At 38.6% G+C, this 13,792-nt stretch overlaps 1 protein-coding gene and 1 pseudogene across 7 annotated transcripts in view; one reads left to right on the forward strand and one right to left on the reverse strand.

Moving 5' to 3' along the window:
• The window catches only part of CDKAL1 (CDK5 regulatory subunit associated protein 1 like 1), a 711,422-nt gene that overhangs the window by 502,649 nt on the left and 194,981 nt on the right, over positions 1-13,792 (reverse strand). The gene's annotated exons all lie outside the window — the stretch shown is intronic.
• On the forward strand, positions 8,947-9,956 carry LOC131513507 (small ribosomal subunit protein eS1-like; annotated as a pseudogene).

Genomic DNA, 13,792 nt, shown 5'->3' on the forward strand with positions numbered 1-13,792 from the left:
AAATTACAACTGATATCTCAGAAATTCAAAGGATCCCAAGAGGTTACTATTAACAATTAAATGCCAACAAACCTGACAACCTATAAGAAATGGTAACATTCTCAGAAACATGTAACTTACCAAGACTGAATCAGGAAGAAAGAAAAATTCTAAATAGCCTAATTACTAGTAAGGAGATTGAATCACTAATCAAAAATCTCCCATCAGACAAAATTCCAGAAGCAGATGCCTTTACTGGTGAATTTTACCAAACATTTAAAGAATATTAAAATCAATCCTTCTTATACTCTTCCAAAACTGAAGAGGAGGAAATACTTCCAAACTCATTTTATAAAACCAACATTATCCTGATACCAAACCAGAAAAAGATACCACTAGGGAAAAAAAAAAATCTATAGGCCAATATCCCTGATGAATGCATGCAAGAAATTTCAATGAAACTCTAGACAACCAATTCAGCAGCACATTGAAAGGATTATTCACCATGATCAAATGAGATTTATCTCTAGTGTGCAAGGATGGCTCGACATCAGCAAATTAACCACTGTGATAAATCACATTAATAAAATACAATAAAAGAATCACATAATCCTATGAATAGATGTAGAAAAAGCATTAGGCAAAATTCAACATCATTTCATAATTAAAAACTCTTAATTAGGCACAGAGGAAAATATCTCAATACAATTAAGGCCATACATGACAAGCCCACAATCAATATCATACTCAATGGTGAAAGGAGGAAAGCTTTTCCTGTAAGAACAAGAACATGACAAAAGTGCCCACTCTTACCACTACTATTCAATATACTACTAGAAGACCTACATAGTGCAATCAAAGTAGAAAAACAAATAAAACATATATGAGTTGAAAAAGAAGTAAAATTATGTCTATTTTCAGATGACATGCTTTTATATATAGAAATCCTATAGACTCAACCAAAAAAAATGTCAGATCTAATCAATTAATTCAGTAAAATTGTTAGATACACTCTCTCCCTGGTATCTCACCGCTGCGTCGGTGCAGGTAGGGGACTGAGCTCGAGCTAGCTCGAATAAAGGCTCTTTTGCTTTTGCATCGGGGGGAAAAAAAATTGTTATACACAAAGTTAACATGCAAAAATCAGTAACATTTTTTGTACACTAAGAACGAAATTTCTGTAAAGAAATTTTAAAACTTGACCCCATATACAACAGTGTCACAAACAATAAAGTATTTCGAAAAATTTTAACTAAGGAGGAAAAGATCTCTAGAATGGAGGCACACTCAGTCAGTTAAGCATCCAACTTCAGCTGGGGTCATGAGCCCATGTTTTGTGCATTTGAACCCAGCATCGGGCTCCACGCTGACAGTGTGGAGCCTGCTTGGGATTCTCTCACGCTTTCTCTTTCTCTCTCAAAAATAAATAAACTTAAAAAAAAATACCTCTACAATGAAATTGTAAACTCTGATGAACTAAGGTGAAGAAGACATATATAAATGGAAAGGTATCCCATGTTCATGGATTAGAAGAATCAATGTTGTTAAAATGTCAATACTAACAAAACCCATCCATCAATTCAGTGCACTCCCCGTAAGATTACAGAGGCATTTTTGCTTATAGTAGAAGGAAACACACTTCTAAAATCTATATGGAACTAGAAAAGATCCCAAATAGCCAAAGAAATCCTGAGAAAGAGGAACAAAGCAGGAAGTATCCTACTTCGTGATCTCAAACTATACTTAACAGTTATAGTCATCAAAACAGTATGGTACTGAAAGTCCAGAAATAAACCCATGCCTATAGAGCCAAGTAATATTTGACAAGGGAGCAAACAATACTCAATGGAAAAAAAGGCAATCTATTCAATAAATGGTGCTGGGATCACTAGATATTTATGTATAAAACGATGAAACTGGACCCACATCTTACATCACACAAAAATTAACTCAAAACGGATTAAAGACCTGAAAGTAAAAAACTCCTAGAAGAAAAAATAGGAACAAATCTCCTTGACATGGGTCTTAGTAATGATTTTTGGATATGACACTTAAAGCACAAGCAACAAAATCAAAAATCAGCAAGTGGGACTACATTAAACTAAAAATCCCACAGAGCAAAAGAAACCATCGAAAGAAAGAAAGAAAGAAAGAAAGAAAGAAAGAAAGAAAGAAAGAAAGAAAGAAAGAAAGAAAGAAAGAAAGAAAGAAAGAAAAAGAAAGAAAGGGAAGAAAGGAGGCTAGAAGGAAGGAAGAAAGGAAGGAAGGACGGATGGATGAAGGAAGGAAGGAAACCTACAGAATGGGAAAAAATATTTGCAAACCATCTTATCTGTTGAGGGGTTAATATCCAAAACACATAAAGAACTCATATAACTCAATAGTAAACACACACACACACACACACACACACACACACACACACACACAAAACAAACAAAAAAACAACAAATAACCCAATGAAAAACTGGTCAGAGGGCATAAATAGACATTTCTCCAAAGGAGATATACAAAAGGCCAACAGGTACATGAAAAGATGCTCAACATCACTAGTCACTAGGGAAAAGCAAATTAAAGCCACAATGATATACCATCCCACACCTGTTAGAATGACCATCATCAAAAACCACAAGAGATAGGAGCACCTGAGTGATACAGTTGACTAAGCGTCTGACTTTGGCTCAGGTCATGGTCTCACAGTTCATGAGTTCAAGCCCCATGTCAGGCTCTGTGCTGACCAGCTGAGAGCCTGGGACCTACCTCAGATTCTCTGTCTCCCTCTCTCTCTACCCCCCCCCACTCACGCTCTGTCTCTCTCTCTCAAAAAATGAATAAGCATTCACACACACACACACACACACACACACACACACACACACACAACAGATAAATGATGGCATGCCTGTAGAGATAAGAGAACCTTTGTGTATTGCGGGTAGGATTGTAAACTGATACAGCCACTATGGGAAACATTTATGGAGAATCTTCAAAAAATTAAAAACAGAACTACCATATGATATAGCAATTCCATTTTTAAGAATATATCCAAAGGTAATTAAAACACTAACTCATAAAGATATCTTGCACCCCATATTTAAAGCAATATTACTTATGACAGCTACAATATAGAAACAACCTAAGTATCCATCAATGGATGAATGTATACAGAAGTTGTGCTTTATAGTCACAATGGAATATTATTCAGCCACAAAAAAGAGTAAAGAAATCCTACCATGTGCAGTAACACGTGTGGACCTTGCAAGCATTCTGCTGAACTAATAAAGACAAATACTGTGTGATCTCACTTACGTGGGGGGCATGGAGAAGGGAAGGAAGAGGAAATGAAATCCAAACTAATAGTAGAAGAGATCAGATTTGTGGTTACCATGGGTAAGGGGGCTGGTGAAGGAGAGAAGAGGGGGAATTGCGGGGAAGTGGTCAAAGGTACAAACTTGTAGTTAGAAGATAAATAGGTACTAGGGATGTAAAGTGCAGCACGGTGACTGTGGCTAACACTGCTGTATGGCATACAGGAAAGCTGTTAGGAGAGTTAATCCTAAGAGTTTCATCACAAAGCAAAAAATCTCTCCCTTTGTTCTTTTCTTCCTTCTTTCCTTTTGATGGTATCTAGATGAGAAGGTGCAGGTTAGCTGAACTCAGTGTGGTATTCATTTCATAATATATAGGAATCAAACCATCATGCTGTACATCTTAAATTTATACAGTGATGTACATCAATTATCTCTCCATAAAACTGGAAAGGGGGGGGGAGGGAAACATCAGAGAGATTAATGCCTCGAAAACAGAATGAAAAGGGGGCAGAGTTGAAGGAGGGAAGAGGAGTGAAACTGCAGGTGAACCAGCTCATACTGACCCCTAGAGGCCACTGTACAGGTTTGGCTTTTACTCTGAGTGAGGTAAGCGGGGGGGGGGGGGGGGGGGGGGACACCACGGAAGTAAAGGAGGGACATGGTCCCACCTGTGTTTAAAAAAAAAAAAAAAAACACAAAATTGCAAGAGTTAATGTGTAAGTCCAATTTCCACAGTAGGCAACTCCTTGTTAATATTTAAACAAGGAAGGATGGGGCTACTTTCGCAGACAGATCAGTGGGACCACTAATAGGAGGGTTGGGTCATGGGAAGCCTGAGAGGTTCAAGCTCAAAGTAATTTCCTTTCTTGTTTTGAACAATTAAATCCACTGAACCATTTTAACAGTGTATTATGTGAAAACTCCGGTACGACTGTCAAACTAACAAACTATTCAACCCCATGTACCTCCCATGTAGCCCTACCACCAGAATGAAGAAACAAAAGTTAATGAAATACCCAAGACTTCATAAAAATTAATTCTGTTAATAAAGAAAGGTGGGTTCAAACCATAAGAAAATGAGTCTTTGAACAGAAAAGGAAATATACGTGATGAACACACTAAAGCAGTGTAATTGAAGACAAACCAAAAACATATAAAACAATTCTGAAGGTATCATAAAGTAGCAGAATCCACCTGGGGCAGGGGGGGCACAGGAAAGCATTTATTTTAGTTTTAAAAGCTTCAATGGCAGAAAAATATTAGACAAAATGAAAGTTATTTAACTAGATTTTCATTTTTTCAAAACGGTCAACATGACCATTTATAATGTTTAAAGAAGATCCTTATCAGCATCTATTGGATACTTTGCAGCTAGGGCTGCTCAACTGTATATGTGTGGCTGGAAATAGAACTGATAATTTAGCTAATGAAGTTAGAAAAATACAGACAAGATACAACATGGTGGTTTCTCTAATAGATGGTCCTTTACAGTCATTATTCCAAACCAGTCATTACAAAATAAAGTGACATGAGAAACCAACTTAAAGTCCCATGGTAGAACTTTGTTGTTGGAGACCATAAGGAAATGTTCCCGATTCATCTTTTGAAAACCATTATGATTTGGAAAAGGCTATCTAAGACAGATTCAATGGATAAAAAATATCCATTCTAGAAATAATGGGTATGGAAGGATAGAGAACAAATAAGTTAAAATCCTATTGCTAATCTCGGGGACCAAAAAAGGGGGAGAGAGGAAAAAACATAAACTGACTCATTTAAGAAGGTAGCAAAATACAATGATTGTGAAACTATAACCACTTATTAACAAGGTACATAAACTTAAACAGGCTCATTGGAAAAAAAAAAAAAAACTAAATAAACAACAGCAATAAATTCCTGACTTCTTTAGTTATTACGAGATAGAAGTTATCACTTAATTATACCAGTGAGACTGAGAAGTATTTCCAATATATAAAACCAATGTGCAACATTTTCCACCACATTCCAACTATATAACTGTGTCAGCGATTACACACACTGAGAGGATGCACAGAAGTGTCCCTTTTGAAAGCATACTTTGAAAATGAGTAAAATGATTTTACTGGAAAACCCTGAAAAAAAGTAGATGTGCTTTTATGGTCCAACCAACACCATGCCAGATGGACCATGTTACGTATCCAAGCTCAATTCACTTACTCATTAAGTTTGGAAAACATCCTCAAGTAAATCTCCATGGGACTTTTGGGAGGTTACTCAGTTATTAACACTGATAAAAACCATCTTTGATATAATAGTTTTGCCTTCCAGTCTCAATTCATGACAAGTTTATACTTTGAATTAGTATCAAATGCAAAGTACAAAATCTGACACACTGAAGAGCAATGTGTTAAATAGGGAGGAGCTATTTGGCGAAGTACCCTGGGAATTTAGGTCAGTCTAATCCAAGGTTGCATCAATTACTGAGAAGTTAAGGGAAACGGAAAATCAATTAAACTTGCAGATTGTGCCATATTGGGAAAGTCTTGAATTACCAACACTGGAGGCATTTGGAATTAGACTGAATGAAATACCAGCAAACGTATTATTAACAACGGAGGCCTCTCATATTAGAGGGGAAGAAACATGACTTAATAGTAAAAACATTTTTCCAACTTCAATAGGCAATGTTTATTTGCAATCATTTGTCTTACGTTATCCAGTAGACTACCTTTACAAAGAGAAGAATTTAAAGGATTCTTTATTTGTTTGGAGGACTTAATGAACACGTATCAGAAGAAATACAGATTTATATTCCCTTCACAGACTTCATACAAAAAAAAATTTTTTTAACGACCATGTAAACCAAGACTAAGGTACATGAATATTTTAAAATAAATAAATAAATATAAATACTTTAAACACTGTACTTCTTCTCTCAGAATCAGTTATATGCCTTGTTGAATTACCAAGATGATATGGAAAAAATCCTAAACTCATTATAGTCTGGTTTCTCCTAAAGTAAACGCTATAAACGGATGGAATTTTCAGGCCACTATTAAAATAGTGAAGATTCATTCAGAATAACTTGAAATTTTCCATTTCGTTCCAACCAAGACAGATATAAATGGAATATGCTTTATATGGTTTTATGTTAATTACAATAGTTAAATGCTTTTGGGCATCAAGGTAGCTTATTAATTCATTTTTTAAAACATTACTTGGTATAACATAAGCAGTAAGAAGAATGCCAACAGGCTGTGGCAGAGGCTGTATGTCCAAACTCCCTTCAAGGAAGACATATGAAGAGAGCCCAACAGGAATCAAATGTGGAAACAAGACAGTTATGGCACAATCCTCTTGTCAGGCAGTATTCCATCTGGCCTTTCTGGGCAAAGACTTGCTTCTCCATGGAGCATTTATCAATCAGGGTCCCAGCAAAGCAGATGGTACACTGCATAATTGAAGAGGTTTTAATAAAGGGACTATTTACTAAGGTTTGGCAAGGTTAGGAAAACCAACAAGAGACAATGCAATACTCTCAGGCTTGCAACAATGGGGTGCTGTTTCCACCCCTGGGCCTGAAAAAGCAAAGGAAGGGAACAACTAGAAGAACCTGGAGAAACAGATGAAGAGAGTGGGCCACCTGGCAGGATCTGTGGCCGCAGTTGAGGGAAGCACAAAACCAGCATAAGCAGAGAAGAAGAGAGTGAGGAAGTGTTAACAAATACTCCCATCTCACACTCTAGTCAAGCCTCCAACCTCCAGCTGGAAAAATCCAATTAGATACCAAATAGTAAGGAACCTACTGATGCAATACATACACAGGTCAGCCTCTCTGGGCACACGTCAAGGTACAGAATGGGTCTGTAAGGGTAAACGGAAGTTATCCACTCGTGCAGGACCCCAAGACAAACATAGAGCAAGCTACAAATAATATACCAGGAACATCAAATAGCACATTTTGGCTGGAGCAGAAGGTGTATATATGGAATCAATGGAAGAAAAAGTGAAAATGACAGGGTAGAATAAAAGACAATTAAGATCGCACTAAGAAGTCACAGTTTGAAGGTACACATGCAGGAAGGTAAAATAATCCCAGGATAATGGCAGCAGTGTATACAGTCAGATTGGAAGAACAGTCACTTCCAGCAGTTAGATGATTCCAGCAGCCTCGGTATTAAGGAAGTAGTAAGAAACAGTAACAAAACTTGATCCCGTAGTATGTCCTGGGTATCTGAAAAATCATATCCATTTAAACCTCTCTATTTTGAACTAAGAAACCTGGGCCTCAGAAAACTAACCTGCTGAGAGGCACCTGGGTGGCTCAGTCGGTTGACCCTCTGACTGCGGCTCAGGTCATGATCTCGCGGTTCATGAGTCCCAGCCCCACATCGGGCTCTCTGCTGTCAGCCTGTCAGCACAGAGCCCACTTCAGATCCTCTGTCTCCCTCTGTCTGCCAATCCCCCACCTGCGTTCTCCCAAAAATAAATATTTTTGAAAAAAGAAAGTAACCTGCTCAAAGTCAACCCAGAACTAATTAGCTATTACAAATGCCACAATATTTCACCAACTTGTGCTTTCTAAATGAAATATTGGCAACAGAAAGTGAAAAACAGAAGTTCATTGACAGGTCCAGAGCTCCATCAACCAGGAGATCTCAGATGAGTCACTTGACCCCTTCCCTAGCTCACCTTCCTTATCTGCAACTAAGAGCACCTACCAAAATTATTTCTTCCATCTCTAAAGTTTTCCTGTTGCAATACTAATACTTAATTCATCAGCCTTGCCACCCTCAAGTCAATCTGCCAATGAACATCCCCATCAACTTCATCTTCAACTCATCCCTGGCTGTGAACTCTCAAATTAAATCTGATTTCAGTCTCCCCAACAAATGCACTCAAGCAAAAACTCTTCAGTGAGAGGCCATCTCCAGTCAACTCAACCTACAGGTGATAGGCCTTCTGTGATACTGTGATATAACAGAAAGTATATATTTGCTTTCACCCTCATTTCCTAGTACAGAGCCCCTACAACTCTTATAATTCCCTGAGTGATAAGGGTGAGAGGAGCATTTATGGTTATTCTTAATAAACCCTTTTCAACCATTTCTGGATTCATGCTAATGAGGTAACTCTTAAGAGGATGGGGGCTGGTTGTCAAAGGAACCAACAACGTAATTAAAAGGTTGGAACTTTCATCCCCAACCCCAAACTTTGGGAGTTCAAGCAGCACTGGCCAATGATTTCATCAATCATGCCTAGGTAATGTAGACTCCACAGAAACCCTCCACGTTGGTGAAAATACTGAGGTGCTGGGAGGGTGGCATACTCAGAGAGGGCATGGAAGCTCCACTTCCATTAGCACATAGCTTGCCCTGTGCATTTCTTCCATGTGGATGTTCCTGAGTTGTATCCATTACAATAAACCAGTAATAATAAGTAAAAGGTTTTCCTGAATTCTATAAGCCACTCTAGCAAGTCATCAAACCTAAGTAGGGGGTCATGGGAACCAAATTTACAGTTGGTCAGAAGCAGAGGTGACAATTCTTACAATGGACATCTAGAGTGGTGGGTAGTCTAAAGAAACTGAGCCCTTAACCTATGAGGTCTACACTAACTCCAGACAGTTCATGTCAAAATTGCTCAGTACAGCCCTTTTGATTCCCTGAGCAACACCATGGTGGTTGGGAAAAACAAGTACATTATGAAAGGGGGCAAAAAGGAAGGCAAGAAGAAAGTGGCTAATACATTTTCTAAGAAAGATTGGTAGGATGTAAAAGCACCAACTATGTTCAATAGAAGAAATATTGGAGGGGGCACCTGGGTGGCTCAGTCAGTTAAGCATCCACTTTGGCTCAGGTCATGATCTCACAGTTCATGGATCTGAGCTCTGCTTCAGGCTCTGTGCTGACAGCTTGGAGCCTGGAGCCTGCTTAGGATTCTCTCTCTCCCTCTCTCTCTGCCCCTCCCCTGCTTGCGCTCTGTCTGTCTGTCTGTCTGTCTCTCTCTCTCTCTCTCTCTCAAAAATGAACGAACATTAAAAAAAATTTTTTTTAAGAAATATTGGAAAAAACACTAATCACAAGAACTCAAGGAATCGAAATTGCATCTGATGGCCTCCAAGACAGTGTTTGAGAAGTGAGCCTTGCTGATCTGCAGAACAATGAAGTTACATTTAGAAAATTCAAGCTAATTATTGAGGATGTTCAGCACAAAAACTTCCTAAGTTCCATGGCATGGATCTTACCACTGACAAATGGTGCTCCATGGTCAAAAATGGCAGACCATGACTGAAGCTCACATTGATGCCATGACTAGGAATGGTCATTTGCTTCATCTATTTTGTGTTGATTTTACTTAAAAATGCAACAATCATATTCAGAAGACCTCTTATGCTAAGCACCAACAGGTCTGCCAAATTCCAAAAAAGATGATGGAAGTCATGACCCAAGAGGTACAGACAAATGACTTGAAAAGAGTGGTCGAGAAATAGACTCCAAATGGCATCAGAAAAGGCTTGTCAGTCTATTTACCCACTCCATGATGTCTCTGTCAGAAAAGTAAAAATGCTGAAAAAGCATTGGGAAGTACGAACTGGTCAAACTGATTAAGCTTCATGGTGAAGGTTCTGGAAAAGCTCCTGGGGATGACACCAGTGCTCAAGTTGAACAAGCTGATGGAATGTGAGCCCCTGGTCCAAGAATCTTGTTTAAAACTCTGACATTTAATGGTGACAAATAAAAAAAAAAAAAAAAATGATTTGTGATATTTAAATAATAAAAATTGTTTTGTATAGAAAACCTACATATTCAGTGTCCCAAGTATTGTCATTATAGAAAAACGTACTTTATCTTTACCTTCTATGATTTCCTATAAGAAATTATACCCCTGCAAGCCATTTGACCACATTCAGAGCACAATATTACTGGGGTTTTTTTATTAGACTTTATTTTTCAGATCAGTTTTAGGTTCCCAGCAAAATCGAGCAGAACAGAGTTCCTATAGACCACCCCACCACCAAGCTGTCCCCAATTATCAACATCCTCCACCAGAATGGTACATTTGTTACATCAACGAACCTATGATGACACATCATTATAACTCAAAGACGATATTACAGTTCACTCATGGTACTAAACATTCTATGGGTTTGGAAAAATGTGTAACACCATGTATCCACCACTATAGTATCATACAGAATAGTATCACTGCCCTAAAACATTCCTTTGTAGCCTGCCTATTCATTTCTCTCCCCTCTTCCCCAACACTGGCAACACTGATCTTTTTACTATCTCTTTGTTTTTTCCTTTTGCAGAAGCCACAGAGTTGGAATCATCCAATGTGTAGCCATTTCTGATTGGCTTCTTTCACTCAGTAATGAGATTGAAGTTTCCTCTGTACCATTTCATAACTTGATTGCTCATTTCTTTTCAGCACTGGTTACCATCCCATTGCCTCTATGTACCACAGTTCATCCTTTCACGGAAGGACATCTTGCTTGCTTGCACTTTCGGCAATTATGGTTAATAAAGCAGCTATAAACATCTGTGTGCAGGTTTTTGTGCAGACACAAACTTTCAAGTCCTCTGGGTATATGCCAAAGAGCATGGTTGCTGCATCATATACTAAAAGTACGTTAGTCTTGTAAGAAACTGCCAAACTGGTTTCCCAAATGGCTGCACCATTGCACACTCCTACCGGCAATGAAGGAGAGTTCCTGTTATTCTGCACTCTCACCAGCATTTGGGGTTGTCAGTGGTCCAGATTTTAGCCATACAAGTAAATGTGCTGTGGTATCTCCTTCTTTCACTCACATTTCCTTAATGACACATGAGGTGGATCATCTTTCATGTGCTTATTTTCCATCCATGTATCTTCTCTGGTGAAGTGTCTGATGAGGTATTTAGTCCGTTTTTTTAACCGGGTACTTTATTTTCTTACTCTTGAGCTTTAAAAGTTCTTTATGTATTTTAGATAATATTCCTTCATCAGATTTATCTTTTGCAAACATTTTCTCCCAGTATCTGACTTGTCTTCTTACTCTCTTGACAGTCTTCTCTTGCAGAGGAGAAATTCTTAATTTTAATGGAGTCCAGCTAGTCAGTTCTTTCTTTCAGAGATCAAGCCTTTGGTGTTGCATCTACAAAAGCCATCCACACCCCAGGTCACGTACATTTTCTTCTGTGCTATCTTTATCGCCATTAATTAAAATGTGTGTGTGTGTGTGTGTGTGTGTGTGTGTGTGTATACATATATATACGTATACATACATGTCATACATACATATGTATACGTATATATACGTATATATACGTATACATATGTATGCATACGTATATGGAGTAGCCAGTACGCAGCTGGTACTTAAGACAGAGGAGGAGTAAGGCGATTAAACCCTCAAGCATCCTGAAGCACTGCTTTCAGAAGCTCAATCAAAGAACCGCTAACACAGTGAGTCTCCAGCGGGAGAGGTCAGGGAAGTCAGGGTACAGTCACGTGGATGCAGGATCACACTTAGGAGCACAGGCAAGGGAGGAGGCCAGCCTGGATACAAACCCCAACTCTGCGCTCACCAGCCGTGTGCCTCTGGATCTTAACTTCCTCAACCAAGAAATGGGGAGAATATTTAGAGCCACTTCACCTCACAGGGCTGTTGTGAAGATGAAAGGAGTAGTCATATGACGCGCTTAGCGCCTGTCCCACGGAGCCTGTCCCTCCCAGCCTGTCCCCCTGAGCCTGCACAATACACACCAACACTTCTGTTTCTGCATTCTTCAAAACGGGACGTGGGCACGCAGTTTGCTTTTTAATCATGATGTTTCATTTTATTTTGAAATTTCAAAGAAGATTCAGGGAGACTCTGATTCTCCTATTCTCTGGTTACCTAATAAATTGATGAGTCAAAATAAATGAGGAACAGCATGTGGAAGGTAGAAGACACAAGCCAGCTGGAAAACTATGGGGTTAAAATCTCAACTTGGTGAAAGCAGTGTTTTCTTTCTTTAAACACACAATCCCCACTTGTAATAAAACAATTAAAATTTTAAGTGAAAAGCTCAATTCATTTAATATTTCAATATTATATTATTGGTTTTTATTTGTACTAATCTAAAAGGGGAAAATAGACTATGAGTATTTAAAAATTAAACCATATAAGTGAGGATAATTTATTTCTCAGTGACTTCAAAAGGAATCTGGTTCGGGGCGCCTGGGTGGCGCAGTCGGTTAAGCGTCCGACTTCAGCCAGGTCACGATCTCGCGGTCCGTGAGTTCGAGCCCCGCGTCAGGCTCTGGGCTGATGGCTCGGAGCCTGGAGCCTGTTTCCGATTCTGTGTCTCCCTCTCTCTCTGCCCCTCCCCCGTTCATGCTCTGTCTCTCTCTGTCCCAAAAATAAATAAAAAAAAAAAAAAAAAAAAAAAGGAATCTGGTTCAAAGTACAGTGACTAACAAAATAAAGCATGATTCTATTTTCTAGTGTAACTACAAAAATTATACACAAGAGAGTATCAAAATTGAATACTTTTAAAAGTACTTTCTTTTTTTTAAGTTTTTTAAATTTATTTTGAGAGAGACAGAGACCACACGAGTGAGGGAGGGACAGAGAGAGAGGGAGAAGGAGCAGGCTCCAAACCACCAGCACAGAGCCTGATGTGGAGCTCGAACCCACGAAGCTGTAAAATCATGACCTCAACAGAAACCAAAAGCTGGACGCTGAACCAACCAGGCCACCCAGGGCCCTTAAAAGTCCTTTTTTTTTCTTTTTTTAATGTTTGTTTATTTTTGAGAGAGGGAGAGACAGAGCATGACTTGGGGAGGTACAGAGACAGGGAGACAGAGAATCTAAAGCCAGCTCCAGGCTCTGAGCTGTCAGCACAGAGCCCGACCCGGGGCTCGAACCCACCAACTGTGAGATCATGACCTGAGCCAAAGTCAGACACTCAACCGACTGAGCCATCCAGGTACCCCAAAAGTACTTTTAAAAATCATTAACTACAACCAATTAGGTGATATAAAAACCTGCAAATAACATCAACTATATCTAAATAAAACGGCAAAAAAATACACATAAATCATTTCCTTATCTTAAAATTGGTTAAATTATCTCTTCCTGATCTGAAACTCAAAATCCATTTTGCAGAAAAATAAAAATGAGATTAAAAAACGATTATGACCTGACTCATTTATAAGCCAATCAGATATATGCCTCCTGCATTAGATTGGTCAATGGACGAAGTAGTCAAGGACAAAATGTTACAACTTTATATCTAAATAAATGTTAACTAAGTGATATTTTTATAATATAGTTCAAACAATACAGTAGCTTCCCTTTCTTACCAGCCAGAGGATATGGTCCAAGACCGCCAGTGGATGCCTGACACTATATATATATCTATATAGAGATATATATCTCCATATATCCGTGTGTGTGTGTGTGTGTGTGTGTGTGTGTGTGTGTGTATGGTACCAAACCCTAGATGTACTGTTTTTTCCTGCACATGCAGAGCTCTGATGAAGTTGAATTT

Source organism: Neofelis nebulosa, chromosome 6 (assembly GCF_028018385.1).
Source record: "Neofelis nebulosa isolate mNeoNeb1 chromosome 6, mNeoNeb1.pri, whole genome shotgun sequence".
Lineage (NCBI taxonomy): Eukaryota > Metazoa > Chordata > Mammalia > Carnivora > Felidae > Neofelis > Neofelis nebulosa.